The 21,306-nt window shown below is 36.8% G+C and overlaps 1 protein-coding gene across 12 annotated transcripts in view; it reads right to left on the bottom strand.

The window, feature by feature from the left end:
* SENP7 (SUMO specific peptidase 7) overlaps positions 1-21,306 on the bottom strand; it is a 186,252-nt gene that overhangs the window by 133,907 nt on the left and 31,039 nt on the right. The window lies entirely within an intron of this gene.

The following is a 21,306-nucleotide window of genomic DNA, read 5'->3' as shown; positions in this document are numbered from 1 at the left end:
CTGCCCCTAGGTTCTTCAGAACCTTCTTCTTTTAAACTTTCTATGTATGTGTGTTAGCATACGGTATTTGTTTTTCTCTTTCTGACATACTTCACTCTCTATGACAGACTCTAGGTCCATCCACCTCACTACAAATAACTCAGTTTTGTTTCTTTTTATGGCCAAGTGTTATTCTATTGTATATATGTGCCACATCTTCTTTATCCATTCATCTGTCGATGGACACTTAGGTTGCTTCCATATCCTGGCTATTGTAAATAGAGCTATAATGAACATTGTGGTACATGACTCTTTTTGAATTATGGTTTTCTCAGGGTATATGCCCAGTAGCGGAATTGCTGGGTCATATGGTAGTTCTATTTTTAGTTTTTTAAGGAACCTCCATACTGTTCTCCATAGTGGCTGTATCAATTTACATTCCCACCAACATTGCAACTCCACACCCTCTCCAGCATTTATTGTTTGTAGATTTTTTGATGATAGCCATTCTGACTGGTGTGAGGTGATACCTCATAGTAGTTTAGATTTGCATTTCTCCAATAATTAGTGATGTTAAGCACCCTTTCATGTGTTTGTTGACCATCTGTACACATTCTAAGGAGAAATGTGTATTTAGCTCTTCTGCCCATTTTTGGATTGCACTGTTTTTTTGATATTGAGCTGCATGGGCTGCTTGTATATTTTGAAGATTAATCCTTTGTCAGTTGCTACGTTTGCAAATATTTTCTTCCATTATGAGGGCTGTCTTTTTGTCTTATGGTTTCCTTTGCTGTGCAAAAGCTTTGAAGTTTCATTAGGTCCCATTTGTTTATTTTTGTTTTTATTCCCATTCCTTTAGGAGATGGGTCAAAAAGGATCTTGCTGTGATTTATGTCATAGAGTGTTCTATGTTTTCCTCTAAGAATTTTAAAGTGTCTGGCCTTACATTTAGGTCTTTAATCAATTTTTAGTTTATTTTTGTGTATGGTGTTAGGGAGTGTTCTAATTTCATTCTTTTATATGTAGCTGTCCAGTTTTCCCAGCACCACTTATTGAAGAGGTTGTCTTTTCTCCACTGTATATTCTTGACTCCTTTATCAAAGATAAAGTGACCATATGTGTGTGGATTTACCTCTGGGCTTTCTACCCTGTTCCACTGATTTGTATTTCTGTTTTTCTGCCAGTACCATACTGTCTTAATTACTGTAGCTCTGTAGTATACTCCGAAGGCAGGGAGCCTGATTCCTCCAGCTCCATTTTTCTTTCTCAAGATTCCTTTGGCTATTAGGAGTCTTTTGTGTTCTAACAGAAATTGTGAAATTTTTTGCTCTAGTTCTGTGAAAAATGCCAGTGGTAGTTTGATAGGGATTGCACTGAATCTGTAAATTGCTTTGGGTAGTATAGTCATTTTCACAATGTTGATTATTCCAATCCAAGAACATGATATATCTCTCCATCTGTTCACATCGACTTTAATTTCTTTCATCAGTGTCTTATAGTATTCTGCATACAGATCTTTTTTCTCCTTAGGTAGGTATATTCCTAGGTATTTTATTTTTTTTGTTGCAATGGTAAATGGGAGTGTTTCCTTAATTTCTTTTTCAGATTTTTCATCATTAGTGTAAAGGAATGCAAGAGATTTCTGTGCATTAATTTTGTATCCTGCTACATTACCAAACTCACTGATCAGCTCTAGTAGTTTTCTGGTAGCATATTTAGGACTCTCTATGTACAGTATCATTTCATTTGCAAACAGTGACAGTTTTACTTCTTTTCTGATTTGGATTCCTTTTATTTCTTTTTCTTTTCTGACTGCTGTGGCTGAAACTTCCAAAACTATGTTGAATAACAGTGGTGAGAGTGGGCAACCTTGTCTCCTTCCTGATCTTGGCGGAAATAGTTTCAGTTTTTCACCATTGAAAATGACGTTGGCTGTTGGTTTGTCATATATAGCCTTTATTATGTTGATGTAGGTTCCCTCTATGTCTACTTTCTGGAGGGTTTTTATCATCAATCAGTGTTGAATTTTGTGGAAAGCTTTTTCTGCATCTATTGAGTTTATCATAAGGTTTTTATCCTTCAGTTGTTTAATATGGTGTATCACCTTGATGGATTTGCATATATTGAAGAATCCTTGCATTCCTGAGACAAACCCCACTTGATCATGGTGTATGATCCTTTTAATGAGCTGTTGGATTCTGTTTGCCAGTATTTTGTTGAGGATTTTTGCATCTATGTTCATCAGTGATATTGGCCTGTAGTTTGATTTTTTTGTGACACCTTGTCTGGTTGTGGTATCAGGGTGACGGTGGCCTCGTAGAATGAGTTTGGGGGTGTTTCTCCCTCTGCTATATTTTGGAAGAGTTTGAGAAGGATAGGTGTTAGCTCTCCTCTAAATGTTTGATAGAATTCACCTGTGAAGCCACCTGGTGCTGGGCTTTTGTTTGTTGGAAGATTTTTAATCACAGTTTCAATTGCAGTGCTTGTGACTGGTCTGTTTATATTTTCTATTTCTTTCTGTCTCAGTCTCAGAAGGTTGTGATTTTCTAAGAATTTGTCCATTTCTTCCAGGTTGTGCATTTTACTGGCATATGGTTGCTTGTAGTAATCTCTCACGATCTTTTGTATTTCTACAGTGTCAGTTGTTAGTACTCCTTTTTCATTTCTAATCCTATTGATTTGAGTCTTCTCCCAGTTTTGCTTGATGAGTCTGGCTAATGGTTTATCAATTTTGTTCATCTTATCAAAGAATCAGCTTTTAGTTTTATTATTCTTTGCTATCGTTTCCTTCATTTCTTTTTCATTCATTTTGGATCTTATCTTTACGATTTCTTTCCTTCTGCTAACTTTGGGGTTTTTTTGTTCTTCTTTCTCCAATTGCTTTAGGTGTAAGGTTAGCTTGTTTATTTGAGATGTTTCTTGTTTCTTGAGGTAGGATTGTATCGCTATAAACTTCGCTCTTAGAACTGCTTTTTCTGCATCCCATAGGTTTTGGGTTGTCGTGTTTTCGTTGTCATTTGTTTCTAGGTATTTTTTGATTTCCTCTTCGATTTCTTCAGTGATCTCTTGGTTACTTAGTAATGTATTGTTTAGCTTCAATGAGTTTGTATATTTTACAGATCTTTTCCTGTAATTGATATCTAGTCTCATAGCATTGTGGTTGAAAAAGATACTTAACATGATTTCAATTTTCTTAAACTTAACAAGGCTTGATTTGTGACCCAAGATGTGATCTATCCTGGAGAATGTTCCATGAGCACTTGAGAAGAAAGTGTACTCTGTTGTTTTGGGATGGAATGTCCTATAGGTATCAATTAAGTCCATCTTGTTTAATGTATCATTTAAACCTTGTGTTTCCTTATTTATTTTCATTTTGGGTGATCTGGCCATTAGTGAAAGTGGGGTGTTAAAGTCCCCTAGTATGATTGTGTTACTGTTGATTTCCCCTTTTATGGCTGTTAGCATTTGCCTTATATATTGAGGTGCACCTATGTTGGGTGCATAAATATTTACAGTTGTTATATCTTCTTCTTGGATTGATACCTTGATCATTAAGTAGTGTCCTTCTTTGTCTCTTGTAATAGTCTTTATTTTAAAGTCTATTTTGTCTGATATGAGAATTGCTACTCCAGCTTTCTTTTGATTTCCATTTGTATGGAATATCTTTTTACATCCCCTCACTTTCAGTCTGTATGTGTCCCTAGGTCTGAAGTGGGTCTCTTGTAGAAAACATACATGCAGCTCTTGTTTTTGTATTCATTCAGCCATCTATGTCTTTTGGTTGGAGCATTTAGTCCATTTACATTTAAGGTAGTTATCGATATTTATGTTCCTTTTACCACTTTCTTAATTGTTTTGGGTTTGTTATTGTAGGTCTTTTCCTTCTCTTGTGTTTCTGCCTAGAGAAGTTCCTTTAGCTTTGTTGTAAAGCTGGCTTGGTGTTGCTGAATTCTCTTAGCTTTTGCTTGTCTGGAAAGGTTTTAATTTCTCCATCAAATCTGAATGAGATCCTTGCTGGGTAGAGTAATCTTGGTTATAGGTTTTTCCCTTTCATCACTTTAAATATGTCCTGCCACTCCCTTCTGGCTTGCAGAGTTTCTGCTGAAAGATCAGCTGTTAACCTTATGGGGATTCCGTTGTATATTATTTGTTGTTTTTCCCTTGCTGCTTTTAATATCTTTTCTTTGTATTTAATTTTTGATAGTTTGATTAATATGTGTCTTGGCGTGTTTCTCCTTGGATTTATCCTGTATGGCAATCTCTGCGCTTCCTGGAGTTGACTATTTCCTTTCCCGTATTAGGGAAGTTTTCAACTATAATCTCTTCAAATATTTTCTCAGTCCCCTTCTTTTTCTCTTCTTCTTCTGGGACCCCTGTAATTCGAATGTTGGTGCGTTTAATGTTGTCCCAGAGGTCTCTGAGACTGTCCTCAGTTCTTTTCATTCTTTTTTCTTTATTCTGCTCTGCAGTAGTTATTTCCAGTATTTTATCTTCCAGGTCACTTATCCGCTCTTCTGCCTCAGTTATTCTGCTATCGATTCCTTCTAGAGAATTTTTAAGTTCATTTATTATGCTGTTCATCATTGTTTGTTTGCTCTTTAGGTTTTCTGGGTCCTTCTTAAACGTTTCTCGTATTTCCTCCATTCTATTTCCAAGATTTTTAATCATCTCTACTATCATTACTCTGAATTCTTTTTCAGGTAGACTGCCTATTTCCTCTTCATTGATTTGGTCTGGTGGGTTTTTACCTTGCTCCTTCATCTGCTGTGTATTTATGTCTTCTCATTTTGCTTAACTTACTGTGTTTGGGGTCTCCTTTTCACAGGCGGCAAGTTCGTAGTTCCCATTGTTTTTGGTGTCTGCCCCAGTAGTTAAGGTTGGTTCAGTGGGTTTTGTAGGTTTCCTGGTGGAGCGGACTGGTGCCTGTGTTCTGGTGGCTTAGGCTGCAACTCATCTTTCTGGTGGACAGGACCGCATCCGGTGGTGTGTTTTGGGGTGTCTGTGAACTTACTATGATTTTAGGCAGCCTCCCTGCTAATGGGTGGGGTTGTGTTCCTGTCTTGCTAGTAGTTTGGCACAAGGTGTCCAGCACTGTAGCTTGCTGGTCATTGAGTGGAGCTGGCTCGTAGCACTGAGATGGAGATCTCTGGGAGAGCTTTCACCATTTGATATTACATGGGGCCGGGAGGTCTCTGGTGGACCAATATCCTGAACTCGGCTCTCCCACCTCAGAGGCTCAGGCCTGACACCCAGCTGGAGCACCAAGACCCTGTCAGCCACGCAGCTCAGAAGAAAAGGGAGAGATAGGAAGGGAGAGAGGGAGGGAGGGAGGAAGGGAGGGAGATAGGATAAAGGGAAGGAAGGAAGGGAGGGAGGGAGGGAGGGAGGAAGGAGGAGAAAAATATAAAATAATTAAAATAAAAAATTTTTTAAATATTAAAAAGGAAAGGAAGAAGAGAGTAACCAAACCAAAAACAAATCCACCAATGATAACAAGCATGAAAAACTACACCCCAAAAAAACAAAAAAACAATATAACCCTAGGACAAATTGTAAAAGCAAAGCTATACAGACAAAATCACAGAAAGCATATGCATACACACTCACAAAAAGAGAAAAAGGAGAAAAATATATATATACATATAAAAGGAAGAGAGCAACCAAATCAATGAACAAATCTACCCATGATAATAAGCTCTAAATACTAAACTAAGATAAACAAAAATCCAGAAACAAATTAGATGCAGAAAGCAAACCCCAAGTCTATAGTTGCTCCCAAAGTCCATCGCCTCAGTTTTGGGATGATTCATTGTCTATTCAGGTATTCCAGAGATGCAGGGTACATCAAGTTGATTGTGGAGATTTAATCTGCTGCTCCTGCCCAGAGGACCCCTATCCTTTTGTCTCTGTTTTTCCTTTTTTCTTTTGCCCTACCCAGGTATGTGGGGAGTTTCTTGCCTTTTGGGAAGTCTGAGGTCTTCTGCCAGCATTCAGTAGGTGTTCTGTAACAGTTGTTCCACATGTAGATGTATTTTTGATGTATCTGTGGGGAAGAAGGTGATCTCCACGTCTTACTCCTCTGCCATCTTGAAGGTTCCCCCCATAATAACTTCTTAACTATTCTTACTTGCAGTTTTTTTTTCCCTTTTAATCTTTCAAACGCTATCGCCAGAGGTCTCTAACACACAAATCTAATTATGGCTACAATCTTAAAATACAACAATAGCACCCATTACTTATATATAAAACTCTTAACAATCTGGGCTCTTTGACATCATCCAAATATCACAAACTCTACACCCCAACCCCACTGAGTTTGCTCAACCTTTTTCAAGCATACATCTCTACACCTCTGTATGTACTGCTCCTCCAACCTAGAATGCTCTTCCCTCTATTTCTCCCCTATTAAATACCTCAGATTCTGCACAAAATTATTCTCTTATCCACACAGTCAACACTCCCACACCAAGGCGTTCCTTTCTCTGGGTGTTAGTACTTGGTAATTTGTATTAACACATATCATACTATTTTATAATTAGTTGTCTACATGTCTGTCTTCTTCTCCAGACTGTGGAGGTCCTTAAAGAGAGCACCCTTAGTCACCTTTACATCTCCAAAGTGTATGGCTCATGATACTGAATAAACAAATGAATGGATGGATATAGTGTAGCCACAAGTTTGAAATCATTTGTTTAGAACTTAAAATAATTTAACTTTCACATTATAAATGATTGTTAAGCATCAAGTTCAGCTTATTACATAACATATAATGAGCACTGTATCAACTACAACCAGTGACAACAATAAAATTATTTCAATGAGAGTAAACATAAGTTAGGAGGATAAAATAATTGTGAAGAAAGGGTATCTGAACACTTTTATTTCATTAGTACCCTGGAGTTAATCCTCTTGGGCATCAGTAACATCTTAATTATTTATATTTAATTTATATTAAAGGTACCTCTTTATAATTCTTCATCTGCCAAAACATTATCTCTAAATCAGTCATTTCCTTTGTATTCTTAATCAGGGAATAACAGTTGTTTTTTTCAGGGAGTAAGACAAGGGCTTCAGACTGTTCACACCCATGGATCCTTTGTGAGTAGGTATTTAGCCTACATTAGATACTGTGGCATACTGTGTTTTCCAATCATGGCCATATCAATATTCTACAACCCACATGCTCTTCTTACAATGTGATACTGACCAGTTCTCCAACATCAGGTGCAGTCTATGTTCCTTCCCCTTGAATCTGGGCAGGCCTGTGACTTCCAAGGCTAGATCATAAAAAGCATTATGTATAGCTACACTGCTTCAGCCTACCTTTCATGTAGCAATATTTGTGTGTTTTCCCTTCCTTCCTCCCTCTTTTTTTCCATCTCTCTCTGTCTCTCAGTATACATGCCTTGGGAGCCGTAAGCCATAGGATAAAAAAATCTTGGATACCCTGAAGCTGCTGTGCTGCAAAGATTTCATGAGAAGGCTAAAAAGAACAGATATATAACAAGATATATGAGGCTTCCAAACACAGGTATCAAGGTAAGTGAGTGAGTGATCCTTTAAGATGATTCCAGGCCTCAGCCCCCAAGCAAACCTAGCTAACTCCAAATGAAACCAAGAAAAGCTATCTCTGAACCCTGGCCAGACAGCAGATTCATGAGCCAAATAAGTTTAAACCACTAAGTTTGGGGATAATCTGTTACACAGCCCTAGTAATAACCTAAAAAGATACCAAGTTCAAACTTGAAGGAGAGCAGCTGATATTTTTTAAAGAGTTGGGTATAGGTGTTGAGTATTTTGTAAAAATAAAAGACTTCTGATGTCTTCTGTGGAAGATTTTATATTCTTTTTTCTCAGTAATTAGTTTTTATTATTTTACCTATGAGTGGATTAGACTCAATGTTAATAAATTATTTACCCTAATAAATATTCATTATACTTCCATTAGGATGGACACAAAATATAATTTACCCTACCTTCAAAAAAAGGAGCTCTCTACTTCCCCTAAAAGCATAAACATATGAAATCTGGAAATTTATTAAAACTCTAAACAAGCATCAAAAGGTTTGAAAATCAAAGTACAGTAGACCCTTGAACAATTCAGGAGTTGGGGCACCGACCCCTGCGTAATTGAAAATTTGAATAACTTTATAATCAGCCTTATGTATCCACAGTTCCACATCCTCAGGTTCAACCAACCACAGATCGTGTAGTACTATAGTATTTATTTTTAAAACTTCTGTGTATAAGTGGACTGAAGCAGTTCAAATACATTGTGTTCGAGGACCAACTGTATATACATACAAACATTTATGAACAGGGACATAGACTATATATTATTTATAGTATAGAAAAAATAGAAACAATGATAATAAAAGAACACAAATAAAATTACTGTAAAGACAAATAATGAGATACTGTACAGTAGTTATTAAAAAACATGTTCCAGAACAAATAAGAAATTATTTCCAATATAATAAAGAAAATCATATCTACAGAATGATCTTTTATAAGGCAAAAAAAAAATCCATATATGGAAAACAAATGTGAAAGGATATGCACAAAAACGTTTACCAGTGACTAGCTCTGAATGCTAATATAAGGAGTGATTTTTATTTTCATTTTTGTGTTTTCCTACAGTTTCCACATGTTTTATTTTTTAATAGGAATATCACGCAACCATTAAAAGCAAGAAAAAATAAAAAAACATTTAGAGCTCCAGAAAAACCTCTGCTGCAGCTTCCTGGTCAATAAATTACATATCTAAATCTCTCAGTCTAATATGGTATATGCGTGGCAAGCAGATTTTAGGTACAACTAACTACTCCGTCAAATTTTTCTACACTCACTTTTTCTTAATGATTAAATCATAAAAATAATGTCTGTCTCTTTACAACAATCTGATCTATTCATAGACAAATTTTAATCATGATCTCAACTGTGTACAATCAACAGAGATTCTAAGCCACTAATGATTCTGCAAAGCCTATATTATAATTCCATTACAAGAATCAGAACGGACTCCTAATACTTTCAAATATTTTCAATACTCTCCTAATACTTTAAAGATCAAAATATAATATTTTAAGACAAAAAAGGGTTCTAAACCCCCTTCCCTTCAAGTTATACTTAAATACATTGATAGAACTCTAACAACTTCCCAAAATCAAAGCTCAAGAACATTTATGTTATTTTACTTACTAATGTTCAAATGTAATACTAAACAAGCCTTTCAGCAAATCAATTCACACAGTCACTTCGAGGTTCATTTTATACCTAATTCATTACACTATGCCCTCAAAAAGAGAATGCTATCAAAAGAAGATAATGGGTGGGGGGGGTGAATATGCTGGATTCTATCGACAAGTTATACATTGCTAACATATGCTCCTTACAAGCCGAAATGATCTCTGCCGCATTCTTTTTTTTTTTTTTTAAACATCTTTATTGGGGTATAATTGCTTTACAATGGTGTGTTAGTTTCTGCTTTATAACAAAGTGAATCAGCTATACATATACATATGTTCCCATATGTCTTCCCTCTTGCGTCTCCCTCCCTCCCACTCTCCCCATCCCACCCCTCCAGGCTGTCCCAAAGCCACGAGCTAATATCCCTGTGCCTTGCGGCTGCTTCCCCCTAGCTATCTACCTTACTACGTTTGTTAGTGTGTATATGTCCATGACTCTCTCTCGCCCTGTCAAAACTCACCCTTCCCCCTCCCCATATCCTCAAGTCCGTTCTCCAGTAGGTCTGCGTCTTTATTCCTGTCTTACCCCTAGGTTCTTCATGACATTTTTTTTCCCTTAAATTCCATATATATGTGTTAGCATACGGTATTTGTCTTTTTCTTTCTAACTTACTTCACTCTGTATGACAGACTCTAGGTCTATCCATCTCATTACAAATAACTCAATTTCATTTCTTTTTAAGGCTGAGTAATATTCCATTGTGTATATGTGCCACATCTTCTTTATCCATTCATCCGATGATGGGCGCTTAGGTTCTTTCCATCTCCGGGCTATTGTAAATAGAGCTGCAATGAACATTTTGGTACATGACTCTTTTTGAATTTTGGGTTTCTCAGGGTATATGCCCAGTAGTGGGATTGCTGGGTCATATAGTAATTGTAGTTTTTTAAGGAACCTCCATACTGTTCTCCATAGTGGCTGAACCAATTCACATTCCCACCAGCAGTGCAAGAGTGTCCCCTTTTCTCCACACCCTCTCCAGCATTTATTGTTTATAGATTTTTTGATGATGGCCATTCTGACTGGTGTGAGATGATATCTCATTGTAGTTTTGATTTGCATTTCTCTAATGATTAATGATGTTGAGCATTCTTTCATGTGTTTGTTGGCATTCTGTATATCTTCTTTGGAGAAATGTCTGTTTAGGTCTTCTGCCCATTTTTGGATGGGGTTGTTTGTTTTTTTGTTATTGAGCTGCATGAGCTGCTTGTAAATTTTGGAGATTAATCCTTTGTCAGTTGCTTCATTTGCAAATGTTTTCTCCCATTCTGAGGGTTGTCTTTTGGTCTTGATTATGGTTTCCTTTGCTGTGCAAAAGCTTTGAAGTTTCATTAGGTCCCATTTGTTTATTTTTGTTTTTATTTCCATTACTCTAGGAGGTGGGTCAGAAAGGATCTTGCTGTGATTTATGTCATAGAGTGTTCTGCCTATGTTTTCCTCTAAGAGTTTGATAGTTTCTGGCCTTACATTTAGGTCTTTAATCCATTTTGAGCTTATTTTTGTGTATGGTGTTAGGGAGTGATCTAATCTCATACTTTTACATGTACCTGTCCAGTTTTCCCAGCACCATTTATTGAAGAGACTGTCCTTCCTCCACTGTACATTCCTGCCTCCTTTATCAAAGATAAGGTGTCCATATGTGCGTGGGTTTACCTCTGGGCTTTCTATCCTGTTCCACTGATCTATCTTTCTGTTTTTGTGCCAGTACCATACTGTCTTGCTTACTGTTGCTTTGTAGTATAGTCTGAACTCAGGGAGCCTGATTCCTCCAGCTCCTTTTTTCGTTCTCAAGATTGCTTTTGCTATTCGGGGTCTTTTGTGTTTCCATACAAATTGCGAAATTTTTTGTTCTAGTTCTGTGAAAAATGCCAGTGGTAGTTTGATAGGGATTGCATTGAATCTGTAGATTGCTTTGGGTAGTAGAGTCATTTTCACAATGTTGATTCTTCCCATCCAAGAACATGGTATATCTCTCCATCTATTTGTATCATCTTTAATTTCTTTCATCAATGTCTTATAATTTTCTGCATACAGGTCTTTCATATCCTTAGGTAGGTTTATTCCTAGATATTTTATTTTTTGTTGCAATGGTAAATGGGAGTCTTTTCTTGATTTCACTTTCAGATTTTTCATCATTAGTATATAGGAATGCCAGAGATTTCTGTGCATTAATTTTGTATCCTGATACTTTACCAAATTCATTGATTAGCTCTAGTAGTTTTCTGGTAGCATCTTTAGGATTCTCTATGTATAGTATCATGTCATCTGCAAACAGTGACAGCTTTACTCCTTCTTTTCCGATTTGGATTCCTTTTATTTCCTTTTCTTCTCTGATTGCTGTGGCTAAAACTTCCAAAACTATGTTGAATAAGAGTGGTGAGAGTGGGCAACCTTGTCTTGTTCCTGATCTTAGTGGAAATGCTTTCAGTTTTTCACCATTGAGGATGATGTTGGCTGTGGGCTTGTCATATATGGCCTTTATTATGTTGAGGAAAGTTCCCTCTATGCCTACTTTCTGGAGGGTTTTTATCATAAATGGGTGTTGAATTTTGTCGAAAGCTTTCTCTGCATCTATTGAGATGATCATATGGTTTTTCTCCTTCAATTTGTTAATATGGTTTATCACATTGATAGATTTGCGTATATTGAAGAATCCTTGCATTCCTGGAATAAACCCCACTTGATCATGGTGTATGATCCTTTTAATGTGCTGTTGGATTCTGTTTGCTAGTATTTTGTTGAGGATTTTTGCATCTATGTTCATCAGTGATATTGGCCTGTAGTTTTCTTTCTTTATGACATCCTTGTCTGGTTTTGGTATCAAGGTGATGGTGGCCTCGTAGAAGGAATTTGGGAGTGTTCCTCCCTCTGCTATATTTTGGAAGAGTTCGAGAAGGATAGGTGTTAGCTCTTCTCTAAACGTTTGATAGAATTCACCTGTGAAGCCATCTGGTCCTGGGCTTTTGTTTGTTGGAAGATTTTTAATCACAGTTTCAATTTCAGTGCTTGTGATTGGTCTGTTCATATTTTCTATTTCTTCCTGATTCAGTCTTGGCAGGTTGTGCATTTCTAAGAATTTGTCCATTTCTTCCAGATTGTCCATTTTATTGGCATAGAGTTGCTTGTAGTAATCTCTCATGATTTTTTTTATTTCTGCAGTGTCAGTTGTTACTTCTCCTTTCTCATTTCTAATTCTATTGATTTGAGTCTTCTCCCTTTTTTTCTTGATGAGTCTGGCTAGTGGTTTATCTATTTTGTTTATCTTCTCAAAGAACCAGCTTTTAGTTTTATTGATCTTTGCTATTGTTTCCTTCATTTCTTTTTCATTTATTTCTGATCTGATTTTTATGATTTCTTTCCTTCTGCTAGCTTTGGGGCTTTTTTGTTCTTCTCTCTCTAATTGCTTGAGGTGCAAGGTTAGGTTGTTTATTCGAGATGTTTCCTGCTTCTTAAGGTGGGCTTGTATTGCTATAAACTTCCCCCTTAGAACTGCTTTTGCTGCATCCCATAGGTTTTGGGTCGTTGTGTCTCCATTGTCATTTGTTTCTAGGTATTTTTTTATTTCCTCTTTGATTTCTTCAGTGATCACTTCATTATTAAGTAGTGTATTGTTTAGCCGCCATGTGTTTGTATATTTTACAGATCTTTTCCTGTAATTGATATCTAGTCTCATGGCGTTGTGGTCAGAAAAGATACTTGATACAATTTCAATTTTCTTAAATTTACCAAGGCTTGATTTGTGACCCAAGATATGATCTATCCTGGAGAATGTTCCATGAGCACTTGAGAAAAATGTGTATTCTGTTGTTTTTGGATGGAGTGTCCTATAAATATCAATTAAGTCCATCTTGTTTAATGTATCATTTAAAGCTTGTGTTTCCTTATTTATTTTCATTTTGGATGATCTGTCCATGGGTGAAAGTGGGGTGTTAAAGTCCCCTACTATGAATGTGTTACTGTCGATCTCCCCTTTTATGGCTGTTAGTATTTGCCTTATGTATTGAGGTGCTCCTATGTTGGGTGCATAAATATTTACAATTGTTATATCTTCTTCTTGGATCGATCCCTTGATCGTTACGTACTGTCCTTCTTTATCCCTTTTAATAGTCCTTATTTTAAAGTCTATTTTGTCTGATATGAGAATTGCTACTCCAGCTTTCTTTTGGTTTCCATTTGCATGGAATATCTTTTTCCATCCCCTTACTTTCAGTCTGTATGTGTCTCTAGGTCTGAGGTGGGTCTCTTGTAGACAGCATATATAAGGGTCTTGTTTTTGTATCCATTCAGCCAATCTGTGTCTTTTGGTGGGAGCATTTAGTCCATTTACATTTAAGGTAATTATCGATATGTATGTTCCTATTCCCATTTTCTATATTGTTTTGGGTTCGTTATTATAGGTCGTTTCCTTCTCTTGCCTTTCTTATCTAGAGAAGTTCCTTTAGCATTTGTTGTAAAGCTGGTTTGGTGGTGCTGAACTCTCTCAGCTTTTGCTTGTCTGTAATGGTTTTAATTTCTCCATCAAATCTGAATGAGATCCTTGCTGGGTAGAGTAGGCTTGGTTGCAGGTTTTTCTCCTTCATCACTTTCAGTATGTCCTGCCACTCCCTTCTGGCTTGTAGGGTTTCTGCTGAGAGATCAGCTGTTAACCTTATGGGGATTCCCTTGTGTGTTATTTGTTGTTTTTCCCTTGCTGCTTTTAATATGCTTTCTTTGTATTTAATTTTTGACAGTTTGATTAATATGTGTCTTGGCATATTTCTCCTTGTATTTATCCTGTATGGGACCCTCTGTGCTTCCTGGACTTGATTAACTATTTCCTTTCCCATATTAGGGAAGTTTTCAACTATAATCTCTTCAAATATTTTCTCAGTCCCTTTCTTTTTTTCTTCTTCTTTTGGAACCCTTATAATTCGAATGTTGGTGCGTTTAATGTTGTCCCAGAGGTCTCTGAGACTGTCCTCAGTTCTTTTCATTCTTTTTTCTTTATTCTGCTCTGCAGTAGTTATTTCCACTACTTTATCTTCCAGGTCACTTATCCGTTCTTCTGCCTCAGTTATTCTGCTATTGATCCTATCTAGAGTACTTTTAATTTCATTTATTGCGTTGTTCATTGTTGCTTGTTTCATCTTTAGTTCTTGTAGGTCCTTGTTAACTGTTTCTTGCATTTTGTCCATTCTACTTCCAAGATTTCGGATCATCCTTACTATCATTATTCTAAATTCTTTTTCAGGTAGATTGCCTATTTCCTCTTCATTTGTTAGGTCTGGTGGGTTTTTATCTTGCTCCTTCATCTGCTGTGTGTTTTTCTGTCTTCTCATTTTGCTTATCTTACTGTGTTTGGGGTCTCCTTTTTGCAGGCTGCACGTTCGTAGCTCCCGTTGTTTTTGATGTCTGTCTCCAGTGGCTAAGGTTGTTTCAGTGGGTTGTGTAGGCTTCCTGGTGGAGGGGACTAGTGCCTGTGTTGTGCTGGATGAGGCTGGATCTTGTCTCTCTAGTGGGCAGGTTCACGTCTGGTGGTGTGTTTTGGGGTGTCTGTGGCCTTATTATGATTTTAGGCAGCCTCTCTGCTAATGGGTGGGGTTGTGTTCCTGTTTTGCTAGTTGTTTGGCATAGGTTGTCCAGCACTGTGGCTTGCTGGTCGTTGAGTGAAGCTGGGTGCTGGTGTTAAGATGGAGGTCTCTGGGAGATTTCCACCGTTTAATATTATGTGGAGCTGGGAGGTCTCTTGTTGACCAGTGTCCTGAAGTTGGCTCTCCTACCTCAGAGGCAGAGCACTGCCTCCTGGGCTGGAGCACCAAGAGCCTTTCATCCACACGGCTGTTCTGACACGCGCTCACTGCCCCGCCTTGGTATTATTTTAATTAGTCCTTCCAGGTTTCTTTTGAGCTCCCTCGTCTTTCTTTCCTCCTCTACCGCCTCCCCTTACCTGCTACTCTTCCTTCTCTGCCGTATTCTTAATACAGAACTTCAGAACCTTAATCACTTATTTCTTCAGATACTACATAGATGTAGAATTATTATTTAGGGAAACTTTGGGGTCTGCTCAAAGATATGGCTATGACTTACCAAGGAAGAATGAAAGTCTTGGTTTTTAGTTTGCAGTATCAACCTCCTCATTTAAAAAGCCAAAGACTATGGATTTCCCCATTAGCAGAATTCAAAGTGTTCACACTCTTACTCTACATCTATCCAGAGATATAAGCCTTGAGTTAATCTAGTTCCAGCACCTATCAAAAGGCCAGGAATAATTAGTAGATAATGATGTTCCAAAGATTTAGCTACAAGGATAATAACTGCAGTACAATTTATAATTTTTAACTGAAAACAATTCAAAAATATAATGACAGGATAGTGGTTAAAGTAACTGTGATACATCTCTACAGTTGAATATAATGTAGTCATTGAAAATGTTTACCACTGCTTCCCTGGTACTTATGCCTAGTATAGTGTCCAATACATGTTAAGTACCCAATAAGTATCTACTGAGCAATGCTTTAAACTTGATTTCAGAAAATGTTTATAATATATAATTAAGTAGAAAAAGTAAATAATAAAATAGTATTTTGTGGTTTTCAACCATTAATATTTAAATATTTGTTTATTATAGATAGATATACAGATACGCAGACAAATTAGTAGGATATACACTTCAGTGTTAATTTTAACTGTGTCCAGGTGGTATTCTTTTTGTTCAACTGAATTTTCTAATTTCTTCACAACAATCTAGTATTGATTTAGAAATATTTTTTTAAATATTTAAAATATATCAGAGTCTTGTCCCTATACCAATCAAAACTTTAATCCTTTCAGTGATTTATTTCCCTAGCTGCCTTGAGAGAAAAAGCAATACTATTAACTGCTAACAAGAATTTAATATGCCAATATTCTAAAAAAATTCTACATTTTTAAACAGCAGTACCACAACTTTATGTGCATATTATGGTTGAACAAATAAGAAAATATAATGTAGATACTGAGAGACAGAAAAGTTAAAAATAAGCGAAGAAGGAGACTTCCCTGATGGTCCAGTGGCTAAGCCTCTGCAGGGGGCCGGGGGTTTGATCCCTGGTCAGAGAACTAGATCCTGCGTGCCGCAACTAAGAGTTCACATACTGCAACTAAAGATCCCGCGTGGTGCAACAAATATCTCACGTGCCACAACTAAGACCCAGCATAGCCAAATAAATAAATATTAAAAAATAAATAAATCAGGAAAGAGGGCAGGCTAAAATAAGCCCTGTGGTATTGGATTGGAATCAGAAGTAACAGTACTGAACTCATGAGGGTTTCTTTAGATGTATAGATAGGCAGATAGAGAAATAAATACAGATATGTATGTATATGTATGAGTTAGTACACATATATTCTTCTAGTCCTGTTTATTGAGAGAGCCTAGAAATGATGACACCCCAGCAGCAATGAGCACATCTAGCACCCTGAGCTGGGTTTCTGAATACTATTCTTGAATTTAAAAAAACAGAGCTCCTTGGAAAGTATCTTATAGTACCAGAAAGTAAGGAAGAGCTCAAAAAAACAAACAAACAAACATAGGAGGATGTCAAAAGGACACAAGAGCCATCCTGAAAGAACTTCCAATGCCAAAGCTGGAATACTTTGATCAACAAAACCAGTAATGACAGTAGTAGATTATAACACATAGAATAAAATAAATACCTATAAGTCCATGTTGATATATGTAAATAATTGAATAAATGAGACAAGAGGGACAGCTGTCCCTTCCTGAAGAATTTTAATAAATATAGAGGGAATGAAGAAAATAGAAAGTCACCAATAGAATATCGTATTTTAACTGTTGCAAGCAAGATCCACTGTTTAATGCTAAAACAGTGGGTGAAGGTTTAAGAAGAAACAGTATATTTGCATAGATTCAAAATATCTCTCCCAATACAAACTTCCAATTGTAAGATAAATAAGTACTAGGGATGTAACATACAACACGATAAAGAAATGAACACTGATGTACATTATAAATAGAAGTTGTTAAAAGAATAAAACCAAAGAGTTCTCATCACAAGGGAAAAAATTTCTTTCTATTTCTTTAATGTTGTATCTATATGAGATGATGGATGTTCACTAAACCTACTGTGGTAATTTCATGATGTATGTAAGAAAAATCATTATATTGTACACCTTAAACTTATGGAGTGCTATATGTCAATTATATCTCAATAAAACTGGGAGAAAAAACACAAGATACCTCTCCCAAGATATCTATTTATTAAAGATAAAAAATAACTTTACAATGGAGTAACCACGCAGACACCATCTTAACCAGGTGATCCAAGATTGACATCACCAGTAATAAGACATACCATCATTATGTACCCCTGATAGGACAACTGAGAAGGGCACAACACTTCTGTGGTATTGTTCTCAAAAAGCCACAACCTTAATCTAATCACACATGATTAGAAACATAAGAGAAACCCAAACTTAAGGATTCAAGAAAATATTGCCTAGTATTCTTTAAAAGTGTCATGGTCATGAAAGAAAAAAGACAAGAACTGTCAGAGACTTAAGGAAATCAATGCAATGTGAGATCCTGAATTGGATCCTAAAACAGAAAAATGACATTAATGAAAAAATTGAAGAAATTCAAATAATGTCTATAGTTTAAAATATACCCATGTTAACTTCTTTATGTTGATAACTGTACTATGGTTATGTAATACATTAACACTGGGGGAAGCTGAGTGAAGGGTAGATGGAAACTGTACTATTTCTGTAAATTGAAAGTTACTTGAAAATTAACAGTTTTAAAAAACATTGCTGTACAACTAAAAATAAGAGAAATGTATTTAGTCAGTACACTCATAATACAAATTCATAATACAAATTATGAATTTCTAATGGTGGAGCTTCAGAGCAAGATGCATAAACCAATGTCCTAAAGCAAAGCATTTCACTTCACTGAAGGTATTAAGCAGAAAAGAAGTAGCAGTCAATACAGAGGTATTTAAAACCAGGTATACATACACACAAATAAACTCAAGTTGGATTAAAGATCTAAATGGGGACTTCCCTGGTGGCCCAGTGGTTGAGAATCTGCCTGCCAATGCAGGGGACATGGGTTCGACCCCTGGTCCGTGAGGTTCCCACATGCCACGGGACAACTAAGCCCGTGTGCCACAGCTCCTGAGCCTGCGCTCTAGAGCCTGCGAGCCACAATTACTGAGCCTGCATGCCACAACTACTGAAGCCCATGTGCCTAGAGCCCGTGCTCCGCAACAAGAGAGGGCACTGCAATGAGAAGCCCATGCACCGCAATGGGAGTGGCCCCCGCTTGCCGCAACTAGAGAAAGCCTGCGCACAGCAATGAAGACCCAATGCAGCCAAAAATAAATAAATAAACAAATAGGTTTTTTTGAAAAAAGACCTAAATGTAAGGCCGGATACTCTTAGAGGAAAACATAGGCAGGACACTCTTGACATAAATAGCAGCAATATCTTTTGGATCCACCTCTTAGAGTAATGAAAATAAAAACAAAAACAAACAAATGGGACCTAATTAAACTTAAAACCTTTTGCACAGCAAAGGAAATCATAAACAAAAAGACAACCCTCAAAATGGGAGAAAATATTCGCAAATGAAGAGACCAACAAGGGATTAATCTCCAAAATATACAAACAGCTCAGGCAGCTCAATATCAAAAAAACAAACAGGGACTTCCCTGGCGGTCCAGCAGTTAAGACACCACGCTTCCAATGTAGGGGGCGGGGGTTCAATCTCTGGACAGGGAACTAAGATCCCACATGCCATGTGGTGTGGCCAAAATAATAATAATAATATTTTTTAATGGAAGATCTAAATGTACATTTTTCTCATTTTCCAAAGACATACAGATGGCCAAAAAGCACAAGAAAAGATGCTCAACATCACTAATTATTAGAGAAATGAAAATCAAAACTACAATGAGGTATCACCTCACACCAGTCAGAATGGCCATCATCAAAAAATCTAGAAACAATAAATGTTGGAGAGGGTGTGGAGAAAAAAAGGGAACCCTCTTGCACTGTTGGTGGGAATGTAAACTGATACAGCCACTAAGGAGAACAGTATGGAGGTTCCTTAAAAAACTACAAATAGAACTACCATATGACCCAGCAATCCCACTACTGGGCATATACCCTGAGAAAACCATAATTCAGGAAGAGTCATGTACCACAATGTTCATTGCAGCTCTATTTACAATAGCCAGAACATGGAAGCAACCTAAGTGTCCATCAACAGAGGAATGGATAAAGAAGATGTGGTACATATATATACAGTGGAATATTACTCAGCCATAAAAAAGAACAAAATAATGCCATTTGCAGCAACAAGGATGGACCTAGAGACTGTCACACTGAGTAAAGTAAGTCAGACAGAGAAAGACAAATATCATATGATATTGCTTATATGTGGCACCTAAAAACTGGTACAAATGAACTTATTTACAAAACAGAAATAGAGTCACGGATGTAGAAAACAAACTTATGGTTACTAGAAGAGAAAGGGGTGGGGGAGGGATAAACTGGGAGACTGGGATTGTCATATACACACTACTACACATAAAATAGATAACTAATAAGTTCCCTGTATAGCACAGGGAACTCTACTCCATACTCTGTAATGACCTATATGGGAAAAGAATCTAAAAGAGAGTGGACATATGTATAACTGATTCATTTGCTGTACACCTAAAACTAACACAACCTTGTAAATCAACTATACTCCAATAAAAATTCTTAAAAATCAAATACATAAATAAATAATAAAACTGGGTATAATAGCAATGTAAATTTCTTTTTTTAACTCCCTCATCTACCTCACTTAAGCTAAATCCAGAATTTTTTTAGCTGAATGGCACGGCTTGTGGGATCTTAGTTCCCCAACAAGGGATCAAACCCAGGCCCACAGCAGTGAAAGCATGGAGTCCTAACCACTGAACCGCCTGGATTCCCTAAATCCGGATTTTTTTCTCTTTTTTTCTTTTTTTGGCTGTGTTGGGTCTTCATTGGTGCACATGGGCTTTCTCTAGTTGCAGCGAGTGGGGGCTATTCTTTACTGTGGTGTGTGGGCTTCTCATGGCGGTGGCTTCTCTTGTTGCGGAACACGGGCTCTAGGAGCACGGGCTTCAGTAGTTGTGGCGCCCAGGCTCTAAAGTGTAGGCTCAGTAGCTATGGCGCACGGGCTTAGTTGCTCTGCGGCATGTGGGATCTTCCCGGACCAGGGATAGAACCCATGTCCCCTGCACTGGCAGGTGGATTCTTAACCACTGTGCCACCAGGGAAGTCCCAGAATTTTAAATGAAGAAACCACACCCCACAAATCTGAAGTAAGCCAAGGTAGAAAAAGAGTATCCAAAGCCATGCTCTCTGTGTGGTCTTGTAAGGTACTCCTGATTCCTCTCACAGCCCTCCTTTATGATTTCTTCTTGTCCCTCTGTGTTCCAAAAAATACACCAAATTAAAGTCCTCTGTGTATAATTAGAATGTTTCAGAGAAAAGTCTCTAATAAATTATTATAATGCAAATCAAGGTACTATGGCATTTAAATCACAAAATTCTATAGGAAAAAAAGATTATCTTTCTAAAAACACAGACTAAATTTTTTTAAACACCTCTATGTAGGTAGAAACTTCATTTTACTTGTTTTGCTACTCTTGGCTTATATAAAAGAAATAAATAAATGAAAAAAACCTATGTTTAAAAGGACACACATACATATTCCAAACAGTAAATTTCAGCACATGACTTGAATACAACCCTTCAACATCTACAGTATCGTAAGTGAATGAATCTCAGGTGCTCTAATATATTCAGTCATCAAAGAAATGAGTTCTGTTCTATATAAATCTAAAATAAGACTCGGAAAGTATACTGGAAAATTTTACAATGATTTAAACAAGGCTGGTCCCAGAAAGGGTTTCCTAGCTAACCCTTGGTTAATTAGGATATACCATTCCCCAAAAAACACTGATTAATTATGGATTTAATTAATTTTATTTTATTAAATTTTAATTAAATTTAATTACTAAATTAAATTTAATTACTAAAGTTTTATTAAAAAGACAA

Source organism: Phocoena sinus, chromosome 4, assembly GCF_008692025.1.
Source record: "Phocoena sinus isolate mPhoSin1 chromosome 4, mPhoSin1.pri, whole genome shotgun sequence".
Lineage (NCBI taxonomy): Eukaryota > Metazoa > Chordata > Mammalia > Artiodactyla > Phocoenidae > Phocoena > Phocoena sinus.
Note: the sequence above shows the minus strand (reverse complement) of the source record. Positions and strands in the feature narration are given on the sequence as shown.